We start from the raw sequence: 20,920 nt of genomic DNA on the forward strand, positions 1-20,920 counted from the left end.
CAATCAATCAATCAATCAATCAATCAATCAATTGATTGATTGATCAATGAATCAATCGACTATTTCAATATTTGTTAAGTCAGTCACTCAGTCAATCAATCAAGAAGAACCATCTTCTCGTCCTGCTGTTCTTCCTTTCCATTTCCCGACGTACTATCATGAGCAATATGAAAGGGAACACAGGAACGCGTGGCAAACAGCCTCGAAACAGACTCGGAGCGATACGCGGATGGCGCTGTGAAAAACAAAGGGGGAAAGGAGGGCGCTCTTCCACTAACTGTTGGCACTCCCACCACGCTGGCATTTCTACAAAGGAGCAGCTTACGTCATGGATCGTCCGACAGCCGATAAGACGGAAATCTTCGCCAGTGAATTACACAGATTCATTTTGCTTTCTTTCATTCTTTTTTTTTTCTTGGCGCAACAACTTGATAGTACTCTTAGACCAAGCTTGCCCTGCATTTAAAACCGATTCTTTATTTGAATCGACGCACCCGGTTGTCAGTGACACCTCGAACAGCGGCGGCGCTCGAACTAATGACGACAGAGGAATAGAATTAAGAAAAATTAAAAAAAGAAGAACATTGATAAACTGTCTCTCGTGCGACTTTGTTGCACGAAGTTCGTTCAGAAAAATTCACGTAGCACAGTGCAGTGGCCCACGCAGAGCAGTCAACTCTGATTTTGTAGCCTCAAGATGCCTCGAGTGCCTCTTAAACACCGGGAAGATATAATAAAAATGTCTAAAGGAGGTTATACGCAGCGCAATAATGCTTTCGTGACAGGCCGCCAATTGAAAACGGCCAACCGGATTCTCCAGGCTTACCGAGACGAAGGACGCATAAACCATGCGCCGCACCACAGACGACCGCGATCAACAAGAACAACCAAAACCTTTGCATTGTGGCTGCCGTCAGCGACAAGCCATTTCAAAGTGCAAAGGACTTTCGAGGTGCTCTTGGCTTGGACAACTTGAGCGACAGCACGGTACGACGAAGGTTTAGAGAAGCAGGACTGCGAAGTCGCATCGCCGCACGGAAACCTCTGCTCACCGCAGCCGGCAAAGCAGTTCGCCTGAGGCTCGCTACTGAACACCGCAGCTGGAGCGAGAGCGAGTGGAAGTATGTAGTTTTCTCTGATGAGTCCACGTTCTCGAGCCGCTGGGACCAACGAAAGAGAGTGTGGCGGACCGCAAACACACGGTTTAGTCCGCAGAATAGCCAGGAGGTGGCCGCCAGCGGACGCGTGTTGTGAACGTCTGGGGGGCGATTTCCCACGAAGGCCTAGGCCCACTGGTGAGAATTGATGCGAGGTTCACCAGTGCTGCGTATTGCACTCTGCTCGAGCACCAGATGATCCCCTATGTATTGAACGGGCCGCACCCGGATGGTTGTTATTTTTTTCAGCAGGACTTGTCTCCCGTTAACACATCGAAGGACGTGGCACGCCTTTTCGAAGAGCGAGGGGTAATGCAACTTCAGTGGTGCGCGAAGGGTGCCGACATGAACATTATAGAGCACGTTTGGAGCCGTATGAAAGTGAACCTTTCGAAGAGGTCGCTAGAATTGGTGAACTCCGACCAACTACGGGAAGCAATAGAACATGAGTGGAAGCGCCTTCAGCGTGATACCGCATTCATCGAGGCTCTCTACACGTCTTTGCCCCAAAAATGTAAGCCGTCGTTCAAGTCGACAGTGGCATGACGCGTTATTAGGCCACCAACGAACAAAACAAAGGACGAGCATAAGCTGCGATGACGCTATTGCCTTATTTCATTTGCTTCATTATCTTTTTGATATTCGGCAAGCGCCAATAAACTTATTTTGAACTCACCCTTAAACACCATTTTTCCCGATTTACAAGATTTGCCACAAATCAATATCGATGTCAGGAAAAGTGCTACCTTTTGTAACGATTCGGCGCAAAAAGTTACCAGTGACGCAATATCAAACAGTGTTATCACTGTCTGCTGGCAATGCGAAGTTCCGCACTTTGCAGACGCACGGTGGGAGTGCGAATAGTTGTTAGAACAGCGTCCCCCTTTCCACTTTGTTTCCGACGGCGGCCGCTGCGTATCACCCATATAGCTGGGTCTGAGGGTGTTTTCTACGCGTTCCTGTGTTCCTTTTCATATTGCTCATAATAGAACACCCCTTTCCCTCCACGGAGTACTCGCGGTCAGAGAGAAAGCTACTGCTGCCGACCTCTGCAGTTTTCCATCATTGGATATTTCTCTGTGCCGATGCCTCTTCCTTGCGCTGTGCTTACGAGACACAAGAGACCGACAAGACGTGACTACACCTCCGGGCCCCTGCAATTCATATTCGGCGCCGATGAACTTGGAACTACCTAACGTAAAACAGAACTAAGCCTCGTCTCTGATCCACTACACTCAGGCAACGAAATTGTTTGCACGCTGCCCCAAGAACAACTGAAAGTAGGCGAGTTGGCGCAGTCTTATGGCGCAGAATGGTGTTGGTAATGGTTTATGCTATAGAATGGCTTTGGTACTGGCTCGTGGGTGGACGTTTGCTGCGGTTCATGGTGTATGGCCACGGCGTTGCGCTGCTGAGATCTAGGTAATGGGTTCGATCCCACCCTGCCACGGCGGCCGCCTTTCGGTGGGGGCGAAATGCAAAAACGCTCGTGTACTTAGGTTTAGTTGCAAGTTACCGTACCCCACGTGGTCAAAATTAATTCGCAGTCACCCGCTACTGCGTGCCTCATCACCAAACCGGCTCGTGGTTCTGACACCGTGAAACCACAGGTTTTTTTCGTTTCGTCTTTATAGCGTAGGCTTAAGGCTAGCTAGGCTATATATCGATATTTGTTGATGCTGTAGGATGCTGTTGCTGTTGGTTCACGATGCATTGCACGGTATCGGTACTGGTCCACGGTGCAGAAGTTGGTCCTAGTTCACGGCATGCTTCGAGGACTCGGGTGGGTGGGAAGCAAAGTTCCTGCGCGAAGGCAACGGGAATAAGGAATCTGCTCATGAGGAACTAACGAAAAAAAAAAAAGAAAGAAAAACGGAACATTCTTTGATGCGCAAGCGCACGGCCGTTCCTTCCTTCTCCAGTGTTGCCAAAACGAGTGTGCCTAGCGTGTCAGCTTGGAGTTTGAGCGAAGCTCAGAGTGCCACGAGAGCTCATTAGCAGCCCGTGGAAGACGGATTTCCGTGTTCGAGCGGCGGGTCTCGGCCTGTTATCGTTATAGGGTCAGCGCGGGTGCCTCGTGAGGCATTCTTGCTATGTTTACTTCTCTCGCCCTTGACGGCGAGACGCTTCCAGTGAGCGAGCCTGCCAGCCTTCCTTCCGGCTTCCTGTTGGACTCGAGGAAGAGCGGCAAGTCTCTTTCGACACGGCTACGCGATGGGCTCGCGGAACTCCTAATTGAAAGTGCACTGCGGACGTTGCGAAGACAGCTCAGCCAGTTCCTAGGATGTGCGTAATATTGAGGTTGATGCGACGGCTTCGCAGAGGCTGAAGGACGTTGTTATAACATTCGCCTTAGGCTGAGATCTGAGTTGAAGCTGAGACTTTCTTTTGATATGGATAATTTCATTTCTTTATTAACTGTGTATAAGGAAAGGTTTGCGCTTATATGTGGCGCCGAACACTACTCTGGCACGGTAGTTGTCCTTTCAATGGTCACACCGGAAACGATTAGAAAGAAACAACAGAAAAACTAATGCGGGCACACAGAGTTTGAGAATACGATATATAGATATTCACCTGATGTAAGTGTTCACCTTCCTTTATTCTGAACCACGGAATGATTGTGTGCGATCCCTCTACAGAAACAGATGTTAAGCGTACTAAACCCAGTTAAAAGATACTTCTGGGTTTCATGAACTTTATGCACTGAACACGTGATGCGCGTCATGTGACACAGGGTTGGAAACTTGAAATGGGACTTAAAGAAATGTAAGCAAGGTGTTACGCAGTGCAACCAAAGAAAATGAAAATTTTGTGCATTCCATCAGTCCCACCTTATCATCATCGGCCCTGCTCAGCCACGACCTCGCCGATCAACTGTGGACCGTCCGGCTCGCCGAGGAAGCCACCCGCGCGCAAGGACTCGAGGCCGTCACCTAGGCTGGGGTGCTTATGGCCCCACCCCGCCCAAATCACCGGACATTTCGAATAAAGTTTTCGCTCACTCACTCGCATCAGTCATTAAAAAAATAACAGGCCACGTACAAGTGGTCAGACTTGGGTGAGTAGTTAATAGTTAATTTTTATCGTGTTCACAGATACCACATATACTGAGGAATTAGCCTGTCCCTTATTCGCTTAGCATGTCCGCGCTGCCACCACCATCGAGACGAAGTGACAGCCATTCATGACGACGACCAAAGCTAACGTAATTTCGACAGAACAAAATTCAATATTGCAAGAGCTTCCAAACTGTCGCCGCCTTTGTTTTGCAAGCTCCACATTGCAGCTGAACGTTTTCAGCTTATGCTGCTTTTTTTTTTTCAATTTATGTTGTTCCACAATTTTCACATTCATCTCCTTCTTTGAAAAGAAGGCAAGAAGACTTGCAGAGCGGAATAGCAAAAAAAAAAAAGGAACCAAGAACAACACAAAGATAAGTAAGCTTTCGAACAAACAAATTGCTGTGCAACTTGTATTTCACAATGCGCAGAGCGCTCCTCACAGCTGTTCCCAACTAATTTTGTTTGACGTCATGGGTCTGAGCGCTGCACACTCTTGCGGTTGTCTGTAGGAACGAAGATTTAAGCCAGTCTGCGGAGTACCTCGAAAATGAAAAGCGTGTAAAACTTCAGCGCGACGAATAATAATGAAAAAGAAGGCTGCTCCCTGAACTGACGTTAATATCTTTTTTTCGAAAACATATGAGCTCGTCTTACGGTTGAACGCCCTTCCGCTAGCAATTTGATATCTTTCAGTTTTTTTTTGGTCACGTTCCTGCGAAATGTTTTCGCCAAGCGGATTAATTTTTGCAATGAAAATAACAAGAAAGGTACACTCGTTTAGGGAAGGATGAGTTGCAGCCTTTTCATCTTGAACGGTAGATTGAAAGGACCAAAGACTAAAAGTAAGCTGAAACACCAAAATCAATTAATACGCTCTTCCCTTTGCCTATGAAGAGCAATAATACAAAAAAATGAAAGAGGACGTAAGAAGCCGCAGGAGGAAAAACAGAAACAAAGCACACCTGCAATCCAGTTTAACGACTTCAGGTTACATCTATTAGTGCCGGGTAAACAGTATTTCTCTCAAAATCAATAAAAAGAGATTTGAACACAGAAGAGATCTAGCTGGTTAGGTAAAGCTGTAGCTGGGACCTCCAATGGCCATTTAATTGCCCAACCGTCATCTGCTCAGAGAGCCATCAGAGCCCAGCTACACTTTTTAACATACGACTGCGATCTGCGAGCGCCTTTGATTGCACGGTCCAGGCTGTTGTTTGTTCAAACGCCATCACTTGTTCTTCCTCTCCATCTTCCCTTCCATCTTCCTTCTCTGCACACTTCCCCCTCCCCCAGTGCAGGGTAAGAAACCGCATGCAACCTGGCTAACCTTGCTGCCTCGCCTGTTTCCTTTCAATCTCTCTCTCACTGCCCGGTACCGCCAGCTAGAGGACTTTCCACGAACGCCGTGCACAGATGGCAACATTACACAGTGATGTTATTATGGATACGCTGCATTGGGCACTACGAGCGCATCTTACTCTAGGGTGAAATGAACAGCTGTTTATTGCAGTTGAGTTGCTCAATTTCATTTTTGTCCTTTCGTGGAATTTAACAAAGTGGGCAAAAAGGATGCTGAAAACCTGCTCAGCTCGAGTTTTTTTTTTTACTTTGTTTCGCAGCTGTATCTAGAAGGCCGGCTTTACGATATCAGAAAAGACGCAACGACAAAGTGCGGGTGGCAACGTAGTTGTGAGGTTTCGCCGCCAGCTCGTCGTGACGTAATGGATTTAAGAGGACGTCTGCTTGGGCCTGGTTGTTTATTTTTCCCATCAAAGCTGAACAACACTGGATTCTATAGAAGCAAAAGGAAGATCTTTACAGGTTTCCCGAACTTTTTGCCATTCGCAACGGTGAAAATGCGAAAAAGAAATGCACTGCTATGAGTAATGTCACAATGGCATGCCTGTGCAAAGGTTTGGCAAAAATTTCGTTTTTATTAAATTCTTGAGTTTTACATGCCAAATAATTATGAGGCACGCTGAAGTTGGGTACTCTTGATCAATTTGGACAGCTGTAGTCGTCCCATCAAAGCTGAAAAACACTGGATTTTATAGAAGCAAAAGGAAGATCTTTACAGGTTTCCCGAACTTTTGGCCATTCGCAACGGTGAAAATGCGAAAAAGAAATGCACTGCAATGAGTAATGTCACAATGACATACCTGTGCAAAGGTTTGGCAAAAATTTCGTTTTTATTAAATTCTCGAGTTTTACATGCCAAATAATTATGAGGCACGCTGAAGTTGGGTACTCTTGATCAATTTGGACAGCTGGAGTCGTCCCATCAAAGCTGAAAAACACTGGATTTTATAGAAGCAAAAGGAAGATCTTTACAGGTTTCCCGAACTTTTGGCCATTCGCAACGGTGAAAATGCGAAAAAGAAATGCACTGCAATGAGTAATGTCACAATGACATACCTGTGCAAAGGTTTGGCAAAAATTTCGTTTTTATTAAATTCTTGAGTTTTACATGCCAAATAATTATGAGGCACGCTGAAGTTGGGTACTCTTGATCAATTTGGACAGCTGGAGTCGTCCCATCAAAGCTGAAAAACACTGGATTTTATAGAAGCAAAAGGAAGATCTTTACAGGTTTCCCGAACTTTTGGCCATTCGCAACGGTGAAAATGCGAAAAAGAAATGCACTGCAATGAGTAATGTCACAATGACATACCTGTGCAAAGGTTTGGCAAAAATTTCGTTTTTATTAAATTCTCGAGTTTTACATGCCAAATAATTATGAGGCACGCTGAAGTTGGGTACTCTTGATCAATTTGGACAGCTGGAGTCGTCCCATCAAAGCTGAAAAACACTGGATTTTATAGAAGCAAAAGGAAGATCTTTACAGATTTCCCGAACTTTTTGCCATTCGCAACGGTGAAAATGCGAAAAAGAAATGCACTGCAATCAGTAATGTCACAATGGCATGCATGTGCAAAGGTTTGGCAAAAATTTCGTTTTTATTAAATTCTGCAGTTTTACATGCCAAATAATTATGAGGCACGCTGAAGTTGGGTACTCTTGATCAATTTGCACAGCTGGAGTCGTTTAACGTGCACCGCGATTTAAGTACACAAGAGTACAAGATCATGAAATACATCCATGTTCATCCGTGTTTTTCTTAATAATCAACATATCAGCACAACATTAACAAGATTGGAGTGCTTAAACAATATTTAAACAGTATAATATGACGTTGTGCTGCCGTTTAGCGTCCTTTTAGAACTCCGCACTGAAAATACCTCAAGGCAACAAATTGGACAGCAGAACAGACATTCGTAATACTGCGGCAATGAACATCTAAGGCGTAACTTTCGAGGTCTACGGCGGAAAAATGGGAGGGCTTAAAGTTCACCAACCGCTTTACTTCAGTTTGTATAATGGTAGCGTGGAGAAATTAACATATCGTGTAATGAAGTAAATGTTTGTGCTGAATGCGGCAAACATGTGTCGTAAAGTATGGGAAATCTGTTTCACACAGAATCTGAAGGTAATAGCACGGCTTTGAAGTGTTCTGGGTACATTTATAAAATTTTATCTTCTGTGGTGCGTCCATCGCACCTTAAGGAAACCATTTGACTGTTCATATATTCCAGTTATTCACTGGAGTAATGAATCGACAGAAATTGACTCTGGTTTTCTTTCGATAAATAAGCAGCTGTGAAAAAAGTAAGGGCGAACATATTTAGGGTACAAAACATCGTTTTAAAGTTACCAAAATAAGAAAGGGAACGTCTGCCACAACGTAATATCAAGCACCTGTTCGCTAAATCACACTGGAAAGACTTGACAGTTTTCTACCATTGCTGGAGAATTACTTTCTCTGCCTGGCAATTACAGATGCAGTGTAATAAAACAGACACATAAAGACTTCATATGAGTGACTAACTTGTGACAGTCCGCAGCGAACACCATGACCAGCCGGCTAAGACGTACGAAAATGGGAGCATCTAATGTGAGCTTATTTTGGAAACAGTTCGCCGTAAAATAGGGTCATGCGAGCGTGCCCGAGTCAGCTGTGAGACAGCCGAACGATGTTTGGAGCTAGACCTTTATCATGAGTGTTCCACTAACCGGAATCACCCATCTATAGAGGTCCGGCAATTTAGCATTCAGGCCACTGGGTCTTTCGTAGAGCAAATTCTCTTTGCATTTCTTTAGAAACCGTAGCGCCAATAAAAGCGGGACATGTAACAATTCGACGAAGGGGGACACAGATTACGCAACGCTTGGATGTCAAATGTGCGCAAGCCGCAGCTGGCGCGAGAGTTACGTCATCTGCCCAATCGTTGCAGTGCGACCCACGAGCTCGCTTTGTCTTTCCCGTTGTTTAAGTTAGGCCGTGCCTAAAAGGTAGACAGGTGCGACACTACGCAAGTGTTTCAAAAATGCTGTTTCAGGCCGTGCATGTCATAGGAACTGGACGTTGCCGTTTCTGACGCGTTCAAAAGGGTAAGACAGGGAAACGCTAACCAAGTAAAGTGAAGTTACTGCTGACATGGGACACACATGTGGAAAAACCTTGCGCAGGTGCGCACAGTTCTGAACATTGAAATTAGTTTGTCATGCCAATCCGTAAGTTGCGCTGCGGGGAGGGGGGGGGGAAACAGTTAACCTCTTCGAATGAATTTTCCATTGTCCACAAACTGCTTTGTCGCAATCCAAAATTCTTTGGCGGAGACATAAAAAAGTAGCTGTTTCGCCCGAAAGGCGAAGCGATGATTGCGATAGCAAATTGAATATTAGAGCGCTATACGCACCAAGTTTGGTAGCTTAATCACCTGAAAGCGGCTGTGAACAATTGCTTACTAAACTACATTAATCAAGCAGGGTCTCGTGTGCGCACAGGCAAATATGAAGACATCCCACTCGCTGACCGCGGACACTCGCTGTGAGAACGTTGGCGTGACGTAGAGCGGCAGCAGCGGCGAGCGAATTCCTCTTCGTGTAGCCGCTTGCTTCAACGCACACAAGGCGCGCGAGAATACAGCGCACACGAAGCCATCAGATATCTTGGGTCGGTTAGCCTTCGAACCAAGCGCATATTGCCTCCATGCCACGGCGGGAGTATAAGTGGAGAGGCGCGCTGCGTTGCTCCCCCCTCACTCTCTTAGCACACGAATAGATCTCCGCTCCCTCCCCCTCCCTACTTTGCGCACACGAAAAGTTGGCGGGACCTCTCCCTGCTTTCGTCCCTTGCACGGAGTGTCCAAATAATTGCTATCGCAATAAAACGGGAAGGTTATCACAGGATGACACGTAAGTATTTTGCTAGGTACAGCTGTCGTTCAGGGACAACGCTCATTTCACCATTTATAATAACACAAATAATATGTGAGCGAGAAACACGAGTCGCGAGTGTACAAATCTTTTTGAAATTCCACGAGTACTAATTTCTCAGAACGTAGTCACATGAGAGATGTGTTCTTTGCCGTACAAGATAAATAAAAAAAGTACTCTGCAATGTTTGCTCGAGTATGCGACCCGCAGTGTCGAGAGTCATGCGTCTCTCGACGATGTATCACAATTTCTAAAGAGGCAAACGGCGTCGCAAAAGTTGTCGAAACAAAACACTGCTCCCTTGAAGAGCGCCTTGCGCTTGAGCAGTTCGTCTGGAAAGGGCAAATATTTCGGTAATCACATTCCTTTCAACGTCCTCGCCTCGCTAACAAAGTTAGAGGCCTGATGTATGAGAATTCCAAAGAGTCAGAACATTTCGTTGCCACTTACAAAAAAATAAAGAAACAGATAAATAGACTTGCGCGGCAGTTTCCAATGCACGAGAATGAATAGAGGGCTGCTGCTGCTCTGCTGTTAGCATTCCTCGCCCATTTCACAAAAGTGGAAAATTCTCGAAGCGCCGGCTCGGCGCCTTACGCCCTGTCGACACGAAAGCTTCTCGCGAGAAAAGACGCCAATTAATTACCTAGCATTACCGGCAGGAATTCAATCACTGCATAGTACAAATCTGTTCGAGCCAGCTGGGTAGAAAAGGCGGAGCGTTGTCCAGATTCTCAAAGCGTTAAACAGCAGCCACCGATGCATACCCAAAATTCTTGACACTGCTCCTCTGGCCATCTGTAAATCTTCACCACAGTGCCCAGACGTAACTCAGTGATACAGCATTTACAGGAAAAAAACGATATTTCATAAGATCGGCCGAATTTCAACAACTATCAAAGTTATCAACTATACCAGTATGTCGAGAAGCTACTTCTTTTCAGTAACTTATGCATTCACGATTTTTAGGGATAACTCCTCTACTATAACGGTTCCATATTCATAACGCTACTATAACTCAGCAGGGAAGTTACGACTAAGTGAATAACTAAAAGAAACATCAATGCTGGTACTTTACGTGTCCAGAATCACGATCTGATTACGAGGGCGCCGTAGTAGGGGACTGCGGATTAATTTTTACCACCCGGGGTTTCTTTGACATGCACCAAAATCTAAGTACACGCGCGTTTTTTTTTTTTGCATTCGAACCCCATCGGCATGCAACCACCGCGGCAGGGATTCGATCCCGTGACATGAAGCACAATAGCGCAACGCCAATAGCCACGGCTCTACCGCGGTGTGTGTGCAACTAAATACTGCAAACGCATATATTATTAGAATGGAGCACCCTGTCTACGTTGATAGCTGATAGTTTTCGAAATTCGGCCGATAATTCAAAATATCCCGTTTTGAAAATGCTGTCCATTGAGTTGCGATGACGAATTACGACAGCAGATGGCGGTAAAGTTCGACAGACGGCCAAAGGGGGGCAATGTTTAGAATTCCTGGACCTAGATCAGTGGTGCAGACTCAATACCGACGGCGCAATACAAAACGAGAGCTCTCTTTAATACCAATAAACGTTGCTACATTTCGAAACGACGCATGAGTGTTCCAGAGAAGGATTAGAGGCTGCTCTTGCACCGGAGAGGATGCTTGATGCAACTTTTTCTGAGCACTAAACGTTTTTTTATTGAGTCTTGCCCTGGGACAGAGATATTTATTTAATGAAAGCGAAAAGGCGCTGGTCATGCAGAAATTGCAGTAGTGGCTTAGGGATCTGACTGTCCATTAGGGAAAGCTTACATCTTTGTGCATGATCGGGCGTGGCTTGGCGGCTCAGCAGTTTCAATTGTAGGAACCGGATGCAGTTTCTTATCTTTCAAGCATATTCTAAAAGGCGGAGAACTGAGTGCTTTTTCAGTTGATATTAAGGAACAAACCAAGAACATCCGGCAGGCTATAAAACTGAACTTGTTCGACAGCCAATTGGATCGGGCTAGTTGCCACGAAACCATGATGGCATGCAGGGCAATGGCATGCAGGGACTTACAGTGACACTAAGCAAAGAACCAATCACAACAAGCGCTAACATGAACTGAAATTTAATGCAGAAAGCAGACACATATAAGCCACGAAGAAGCAACCACAAGTGTGAAGACATTTACCTTGTATATTGTATGTACCACGTGTTCCATAGCTCATAGTCTTCCTGTGGAAACGTTGCGTGATAAGTCCTGGTGCTTGTGTGAAAAGATCATTTGATATGTAACCTTGAAACCTGTATGATGTATGACGGAACCACGCAAGAGATAAGGAGTAGCCGGCGCCTTAAATTGTGCGCCGACCATCTCCTTATATCATATCAATAAAAAAAAGGAATAGAGAAGGGTTACACAAAAGAAAGCCATCACGTGCGAAGCCAAGCCGCCACTCATCCTACACCACATTCCTTGCGAGCAAAACTGACTGCGCGCTCACGCAGTCAGTTTCACGCTGCGTCATCACGCTTCATTTCGTCTGCCTCCGCTATGAATCGACAAGACTGCTCTGTGTTAAGCGACACTATACATGTGTTGTGGCGTAGAGGTAGAGCATCCGCTTCGCGTGGAAGAGGACCGTGGTTCGAATCCCGGTGCCACGCAATTTTCTACCGACGTAAAAAAAATCCGCGTGTTCATAAAATTGCATGAACGGGCCCGCAGTGCGGCCTGATCCCGGTGACCAGAACCGGTAACGCGCACTCCCTCAACAGATCAGTATTGGCCACCCTGATGCAGGACTTAGCCACAACCTCCTATATATATACATGTACTATCGAAGTAAGGCGGGGGAACACCCGCACTTATGACACTGAACTGCTAAGTGCGCACCTGTTCACCTTGTCGTGTTCACTTAGCCGCTCATTACCGCACAGATCTGTCTGCTCATCGTCAACTTGACCACAGGATAGCGAAATTTTATACTCTACAACCTGTGTATCACAAGCTACATACTTACGTTTCGCATTTGCAGCCAATACAAAAGGACTACTTCCATCGTTGCTTTTCGATCGTTATCGCTCTGAACGTGTACGTGCGAACCTTTGCGGATGCAGTCTTACAAATGCTTTTTTGTGTCCTATAAAATACCGGTTTATTTTTTCTCGGGACAATAGGGCTGTAGCAGCATTAACAGGCCTTGCGGCATATTTTTTCTTTTTCTATCGAAGGATTCTGATACCACAGCATTTCGTATAGTGATGTCAGAATAGTACAAGCAATGTTGCTCTCGTAAATGTAAAAGCATACACAGGCAAGTAACAGCAGTGCTGATAATCTTATATCTTGCTGTGGAGTGACCCACACGCTTCATTCTTTACCCTACCCCGGTGCAGCACAGAGCAGCGGATGCTAGCACCTGTTTAAACTCCCTGCCATTGATACTTCCCTGAATTAATTTAACCAGCACCCGAACTTGACCTGTTAATGCAATTCCTTGAAATCTAACACATAAGTTATTCAAATGACGCATTTCACGTCACTCTCTATACGCCTGCTTGCGCCATTCACGTTCAGAAAGATAATCTGCAAAATAATCAAGCACTCTGTTCATTTCGTGGTAAAGGTTTCCGCAGAAGTGCATTCTGGACAAAAATACTCTACTTACTTCACTGTTCCCTGATAACATGAACTCTGCGGCAGCAAAATCAGGTGTAGATAAAAAAAAAAGCCTGTATACTCGTAGGCCGCATGAAAAGACCCGCTTTACTGACACAGTTCGATTTTTTTGCCCCCATTTCGGGGGAAAAAGAAGCAAAAGTTGGACGAGAAGGGATCTATTTGCATCCTTGTCTGATCGATGCCAAAGGACGGGCGACGTGCGAGCGGCACAGTTGGCGAACTACATATACTGGTTAACTTTGCGACGCGACTAAGGTTTTGTATCTATTGACTGTTCTTTTATGCATCAGGTGAAAAACTCTAACGTTGCAGGAAAGTACACATAATTTGCACTGGCATTGTGGCAGACATCTTGGTGCACTGGCACGTCTAGAAACTGCGTAAAAAACACACACGCAAGACAGGCGCCTAATCGATGACAGAAATAAAGGTAATGCGGTCGCCCCAGAAACGTAAACAGATGTGCACGAGAAAATACGGTGCATTGACTTCGTCGTTGGAGTAGGCGGAGGGGTAGTTGGAGAAGTATGGGAGAGGCCTTTGCCCTGCAGTGGGCGTAACCAGGCTGATGATGATGATGATGATTATGATGATGATGATGATGACTTCGTCGTGGCCGCCATGTTGAGGTGCTAGCCTGCTGCGAAGCTTGCTCCGTGACGTCACGCCAAGGCTATGTATATCGGCAACTGTAGAAACTATAGCGGAAGAAAAGTGTTTCATCAAACGACAGCAGCAGCGACAATATAAAGTGAGATTTTACGCGTATGGCTTCGTTCATGTTCATATGGAGTTTCGTATTCGGAAAATACGTTGTTCTAATCTCTTATTTATTCGTTTTCAGATACTGCCGTCCTTTTGCTAGGCATACAGCATGAGTGGACAGAAAATATTAATTGCAACACAGCACGGGATACAAGAAGGCAGAAATAAATGTCAACTGGCAACGTGGTCCGGAAATTTCTTTCTTGCAAATCTTTTGATTGGCCGATTACGCAGTGAACCATTTCATGCGCTCCACAACTAAACATTTAGATGAAAATGGAAAATTGGGTGCGATCCAGGTTGGATCTGAAGGAGAGAATCGTTAACGGGCGTCTTGCTTGATCAGTCACAAAGGCTGGAGAACATGGTAGCCGGGTGCTGCTTGAAAGGTTGATGCTGTGCGGACTCTATTGTGCGGCGTCTTGATGCTGTCGCAAGTGCGTCAGTGCTTTAGAGGAGAAAGCGACAAACTCGCGGCTTCTGTTGATGCAAATGAGTTGGTTGGTGGGTTGGTTAGTTCCCTCTGCATATGACTGCACAAAACTTTTTTGCTAAATGTAGTATGAAAGAAGGTGGCGCCTTGCAAGGCCACCGGCTTCTTCTGTGCAAGAACAAAGAACAAAGCCATAGCGATAGGAAAAGCACTCAAAGACGAGTTACCGCACATAGTTCACAAGTCGTGACGCAAAGGCCACAAGTTCACAAGCGACAACACAAGCCCAATGTATTCGGCGTGAAAAAAAAAAACAGATATAAAGGTGAAAAAAAGAAGAAAAGCGCGGAGACCACCGCAGTGCAGTATACACCACAATACAAAAAAAAAACTCATTAAACATACGAACATACAAGAATGCAACTCTACAATATTGGGCTCCGTGTAACCACAAGTGTGACCAAACATGCTGTGACCAAACGATAAATGCTGTCATCGAAATGCTGTCACATATACTGTGACTACATAACCGAGGCATGCTCAAGTATCGGTCTCACCAGAGATTTATGCGCCAAGGGCTAGCTAGCATTCGCTGGTCTCGCACTTTAGCGTGCACTTTACGTTGCCAAGTTTTTTGTGGAAGGACTCTAGAAAAGTCCTTGTAGGATTCAGCTATGCCTGCCCTAGCACGCATGTTAAAGTTGATTGAGCAGCATGCCAAATGTCAGAAGCACTCAGCGACACGCAAAGGTTGAAAGCGGACAGAGTCCTCAGAAACCAGCTGCAAAATTCTTCATAAAGCAAAAAAAAAGTAGCATACGAAATGACAAATTTCTGAGAGGACACTGATCCTGACATTGTTCGTAGCCTACTGTCAGTTTCTCAAGACGTAAGCGAGATCATTATCATGTAAAAGGTCACAAGTCGAACTGGCTCAGTTCCACTTCATGGCATTTGTGTTTCTTGAGGCAGCTGCCCCCGATGAAGTGCATTGATCATTCTCCGTGATTTCGTTTTTCGAGATTTTTCGAGAGCACGCGGTATAGCCAATATCCTGTACACGATATTAGCGTCGGTGATAACTTTTTAATGGTAATATTGGCGTGTCTAGGTGGCGCCGTCGTCTCCTTGTCGCAGGGTAAGAGACAAATAAAAGCATAAAAAAGCACCGAAGAACACTGAGAGTACGAACAATTAAGTGAAATTTCGCACCAGTAAGATGAACTCACAGAAGGTCGTAGAATAAGACACAAAGACAGTCACAATTCGGAATCCAGCTGAAAGAACTCCAAGAAAGTCTGACGCTGCGCAAAGTGCACAGTTTCGCAGGCGAGCGGGCAAACGCAACTAAATATGACGCATAACAACAACCATGACATGGTGATGAGATTACGCAGAGATTTTGGTGAGCCCCATGTTTAAAATCGACGTTAACCGTGCCCGCAGGGTGATCCCGACCGTGCAGCGTTTGAACATTTCCCCGGCACTTAAGACACGCCGAACTGACCAATGTGACTGAATGAAACACCGAAGTTTTACGAAGCCAGAAACGCGACTTGATCGTGAGGCACGGACTCCGGAATATTCTTGACCTTCTGGAGGTTCTCTAACGTGCACCTAAGTCTAAGTAGACGACCAGTTTGGTATTTCGCCTCCGTCGAAATTCGGAGGCCACGGCGGGTATCGAACACGTGATCTCAAGCTCAGCAGCGCAACTCTATATCCGCTAAGCTGCCGCGGGGGCCGACTACCCTTTACGCCGCACTCAGCGCTGCCAGTACCTATGTATGGGCCTGCAACGCCGAGCACCACAAATAAAGCTTAAATGGAGCTGATGAACCCGACTATTTATGTAGCAAAAAGGGCCGGTGCACGTATACGTGACGTTGAAATAAAAATGCCCACTACATGGCAGATTCAATTCAGGGTATTGTGCCTGCGCCGCGGCGCCTGGCGTGGCACGGTGCGCGGGATTGTTCACGGGCTGCGGGCATTGTGTGCTGTCCTGCCTCGCTGTGCGGGGGCCGTCTTGTTAGCCCGTCTCATGCTGCGGTTGTGAACAGCGACGAACTCTTTCGGAAAGGAGGCGGTGGGGCGCAGCCGTCGCCTGCGTGCCCCGAAAGGCTAGGTCCGCCTACAGCCTACAACGTCCTACTCACTCATCTGCTCGCTGCCGTGTCCCCAGCCACGACGTAGCACAGCGACCGCTTCCGCTATCGTACCTTGCCGTTAACTTGTGCTATCGAAGCTGAACAGAAAGAAGAAAAACGAGCAACCGAATAAAGCAAGAAAGTGTTGATATTTCATACACGGTGGTACATGGACGCAGTCGGGTTATCAAGCTATCAAGCATTGCTTGGGGTTCTGCGAAACGTAACCAGACGTGCGTACTACCGCGTTCATTATCAGCTGTATTAGCTGCAGCGGCGAAAACAAATGTTCGGAGTTTATCAGCGCGCATCTCCCGGTGCCTTGCGTTGTCTGCTTTCGTCACCTCCCCCCACCCTCCCCCTTTCGCTCATCGAAGGGGCAGGGCGTGTGTCGAGTGAGCTCCGGAACAACACTTTGCGATATGGTGATCGCGGTTGAAATCATGGATCCGGAAACTCAAAGAAGTGCCTGGTAGCGAAGCTTCCTGAGAAGCCCATGCATTCAAAATATGGCGGCTCAAAGCATTTCATGGGGCTTAGCGCCATCTGTGGGAGCCCTTCTAGCGGAAAAAAAATAATGTGACGCCATTTCCATTAAAAATAGAACTGACGTAATTTCTGCTGTAAAAGGCGCGAAATTTGGTTTGGTGCCCTAGTGTTGGAGCTGTATTTTTTTCACAGAACCCACAATTCGACTTTACGGGCATTTAGATCTTGCAGCGCGCGAGCAAAACGCAAGCCATGCGGGGGTCAAAATCGCACCCACGCACCGAACCTAACTTCTTTGCACGCCGAAGAATGTTTGGGCGCAGAGTGCTGGTCGCATCGTCGGACGCCAGACCCGTCGGACACCATACCAACATGAAGGCAGCTAAAGTAAACAATGATCTGGCGGCCGTACCTTATTGCTTTTGAATTAAGACATTGAACAACGATGAAACGTACCTCACAAACACCGTGCCAATAGAATTTGTACAAACGTCGACAACCAAAGCAGCAAACACAGGATGCGAAGGGGGCGCGTAATAGCAGGCGAACTTTACGCGCATGCCTTCAAAACCTAGCTGCATCGCAATGCATTAGATAGTGGCGTGAACAGCCCCTCTTATAGCGGGTGCTGAAAAGGATGAATTTATTGCCTACTGCAATGATTTAAAGTTGTCATTTCTTTCACTACGCGTAACCTTGATTAGGATTGGTTTTAAATAAAAGGAGCCTGTGGCTCAATCTTGTGTAAAAGAAAAACGCTTTTTCTTCATGAATGATCTCCCCTCATCAAATAGGCTCACTTCGATCGCTGCTCCCATACCCCTCCCCCCCCCCCCCCCTTGCGGATGTCGGTGAAAGTTAGCTCTGGACCGCTTTTCGCCCGGAGCTTCCCGACCGATCTGGACCGACCTTGGAATGCCACGTAAAGCTAACGCATTTCTCACTTTGTTATCACTTTACCTTCCCCTCCCCTCTTTCCCCAGCGTAGGGTAGCAAACCGGATCGTACCCTCTGATTAACCTCCCTACCTTTCCCCATTCTCTCTCTCGCTCTCTCTCTCTCTCTCTCTCTCTCTCGCGTTTAGCGCTAAATCGCCGCTGAAAGTTCTCTCGAGAGCGTCACTCTGGCCACGGCTCACGTGCCGCAGCTCATATGTACTCAACGCGATAGTACTTGCCTGTGCAGTGTGATAAATTGTTCGCATGACGCGAGCGTGTGTGTGACGGATAGAGCGAATGCAAGTACAAATAGAGTGCAGACTACGCTGTTTATGTCGTTGCCGCGTTGTTTTGCGTTTCCTGTTCGCTCTTTCCCGCTCTTCTCTCACTCTTTCTCGTTTTCTCTGTTTTAGCGATAGCTCTTCCTTGACGTTCAGTCACATGATCAGTGGTCAAGAGACAACGACGTGCAAGGTCGCCTTATGTAGTAACTCATCTCGTTTCTGTTTGTTCTTGCCCCTCGCCCGTTCCGACACGTCTGATCAGACGTATACAAGATACCTGCGCACAGAAACATGAAGTTGTGAAAACAAGACGGCCGGAAAAGACCGGCGGGAGGGAGCGAGCGGTAAGTGAAATTGATGAAAACCTTGACGAGAAGAGAAAGAAGAAACACGGGCAAGGAAGACGCACATGAATACACATGTATTCGCACAAGTAACACAAGTACAAACAGATTGGCTTGAAGGAACCGAAACCTTGATGCCACTTCCACGCGAGACCCTGCCTTTGTCTGTCCGTTTGCGTTCCGTACTAGACGCGACTCTTGACAGGACACGCGGTGCCAGACCGCGAGGGAGTCGATTAGCCGATGGCATTGTTTTTCGTTGTTTATTAGATTAAGTGAGCCTTGGACATTGCGTATGGGGGTAAATGTGGTATATGTGAGCGTTAAGAATATGAAACTTTGTGGAAGTGGCCATCGTAGGGCGGGTCAGTCCCGCCAACTTAAAAATAAATATGAAACAACAGCGACAAACTTAATGCGAAGAATGCAAAAGTGAAAATAACGAACGCGAGAAATAAAAAAGAAAATTAGCAGGAAGAGAAACCACATAAATCAATCATAGCCTATACGATACTCGATTCTTAATTGGTGAACGTGATGTATCGGCAGCACGTGAGCGGCGAATAATAAAACGCCCGAATCCATAACATCTGTAGAGTCACTAGCGCAAAAGAAAAAAAAAATGCTTTGCAGATAACGCAGAAAAAAAGCACATCGTCACAGATACTACATGTATATCAGTGGCAGTACATCGCAACACGAAGAAAAATATTTAAAAAGAATAAACCTATTGTAAGTTCACATGAGTGCTCCTAAAGTAAGGGTCTGAACACATCAGTAGGTGGTCGTCATTATTATAAACTTTATAAAATCACTACCTGCAATAGGTCGCGAAGTTCACCGACATCGTGTCCTTTTTCTGCACACAAAAGAATGGGATAATTTGCACTCTCAGTTGGAGAGAACAAAGACGGAGGCTGATTACTTCTGCCAGAGTTTGGTTAACAGTTAACGTGGTCAACGCGGCAAATTCCTTCTCTTTGCTTATGTGACGCCAGCCACAGCTCACGTAACTGATCATCATCAGCGTACTTAAGGAATTATCAGGTAACAAAATTTTAAAGTATAAGGCCATGGTACAAATCAGTAGACAGACGCTGCTACCATTATGTAAGCTGCAAAAATCTTCTACACGCGTATATATCAGGAAAAAAATATGGTCGTTGAAGATTATGCGCAAGACCTAAGTTTATGATTTCGTCTTTCAATCGTTACTTGTAAGCGCTTATTTCGAAATGTCTGCAACATTGCCGACAATCTTCAAGGATGTTCAACATAGCCCTTCCACTAGATGCGAAAAGTACAGCTCTAAGAAAGAACCTAATCTGAATTACTGAACCAGACCACAACGAGAGGTGTATACAGCGATGAGCCTGTGGATGCGGGCCGTTTGTATTGAGAAGTGTTTTTTTACGGCTCCAACTGAAAAAGTCCTGTGAACGGCGAGTATGCGATATAACATGCTCACCGGTGTACCTGCAAGACAGCTTCAGTCTCCGGTAGGGTCACCTGCTGTCGCAAGGTCTATGTCTATGCAACCTGGTCGTCAGAACATTTGCGCACCTGAGCGAACGTGGACACTGCGCGGAGGCAGGACCTCACTTCGTTTTTTTTTATTTATTTTCCTTGTGACGCTATCAGTGAAAACAAGGAGGCACGCTGCGATGCGCGAGCCATATCTGAGGAGACCGCCGAGTGTGTCCACACCTGGGTGCTGTGGTCCCCAGAAAAGCAATAACGCCTCAATGGCCGTCTCCTCCCTTTGAATAGAAATAAGTCCAAGAATCAAGAACAGGCACCAATAAAAAACATAAATTTGCCGGAAATAGAAGTAAAATAAACACACTCATCTAGCTCCCCAAGAGACTACACGCAATGAATGTGGTACTATCGCACGAGACTCGCCAAAGATTGGCAGAAGTACGTGCTCGACTTGTTCGAAACTCCGATAAGCCCAACACAATGGGAAACGCATATGTTTCTCGCGCCGAACTATAGTACTGAACGAGTGCATGATCGGGAGAGCCTTCCGGAAGCTAATGTTTGACTTTGGACGACAAAAAATGCTGCAACCTTCGCACGACATTGTCTACAGAGGGGCACAATCTTATCAGTGTAAATGCGATGCTCACGCTGTACACTTGAAAGGGAAGCCTGTGTGCAAGGCCTCCCACAGGAGGTGCTCACTAGGTAACCGGACTTTGTTGAATGCGCATTCCCATGCTTCACGCGATGCTTACGACGCCAATGCTGCGTTCAGAATGTACAACTGTGGTAGGAGCAAACGCTTAATTACGTTAAGAGACTACTAGACCTACCAGAATTTGTAAATTGCAATACGTGGCAGAAGGTGATT

At 46.1% G+C, this 20,920-nt stretch overlaps 1 protein-coding gene across 4 annotated transcripts in view; it reads right to left on the bottom strand.

Moving 5' to 3' along the window:
* Nucleotides 1–20,920, bottom strand: part of Syt1 (Synaptotagmin 1) — a 181,074-nt gene that overhangs the window by 88,657 nt on the left and 71,497 nt on the right. Inside the window, exon 1 of one of the 4 annotated variants that reach the window (XM_055062539.2) lies at nt 20,033–20,259. The exons of the other annotated variants lie outside the window; for them this stretch is intronic. The gene's annotated coding sequence lies outside the window, so the exon portion shown is untranslated. Of the gene's footprint in view, nt 1–20,032; nt 20,260–20,920 lie in introns of those variants that run through there. 4 annotated transcript variants of the gene reach the window in all.

Source organism: Dermacentor andersoni, chromosome 10 (genome assembly GCF_023375885.2).
Source record: "Dermacentor andersoni chromosome 10, qqDerAnde1_hic_scaffold, whole genome shotgun sequence".
NCBI lineage: Eukaryota > Metazoa > Arthropoda > Arachnida > Ixodida > Ixodidae > Dermacentor > Dermacentor andersoni.